Raw genomic sequence first — 584 nt, forward strand, 5'->3', positions numbered from 1 at the left:
CTTAAAGCCACGTAGCTGTAGGGACCGCCCGTACGCCCGCATCTTCCTGGTCGCCAACAGGGCTTGTCATGATCGGCGCCACTGATTTACCCTCTAATTCAATGGGCAGGGAGTTGCGGCAATTCGGTTGCGGCGATTTCTCGTGATTCTGTCAGTATGCGCAATTCAGTCGTTTGAATTTTCGTATTTTTGTTTGTATTTTCAAATGCGACATGGTTCTATTTATTTACTTCCCAGGGCCCTATCATAAGCCGAGGATATGTATATCAATCACGGAGCAGATGAGATTTTATGGCAATTTGGTCCAACACAGCTAAACCTCGAGGACGTACGCGTTTATCAAATTTACTCCGAATGGTTGCTGAGTAGAAAAATCAATTGGAAAACCATCTCACGTGCCCCCTAATGGTTCTCTGCGGCGCCCTTGGGGATCGTGAACGCGGCAGAGAAATCTGGTCTAAAGCCTTGCCGTGGCTGAGGCTGACGGAGGTATTCGTATTTCAGGAGCTCATGGATAGTCGGATTTTTGTGTTTGGCTTATTTCCCTTTTCTTAAATATAGGATGTGAGACAATAGTAATACAC

Source organism: Penaeus monodon, chromosome 15 (assembly GCF_015228065.2).
Source record: "Penaeus monodon isolate SGIC_2016 chromosome 15, NSTDA_Pmon_1, whole genome shotgun sequence".
Lineage (NCBI taxonomy): Eukaryota > Metazoa > Arthropoda > Malacostraca > Decapoda > Penaeidae > Penaeus > Penaeus monodon.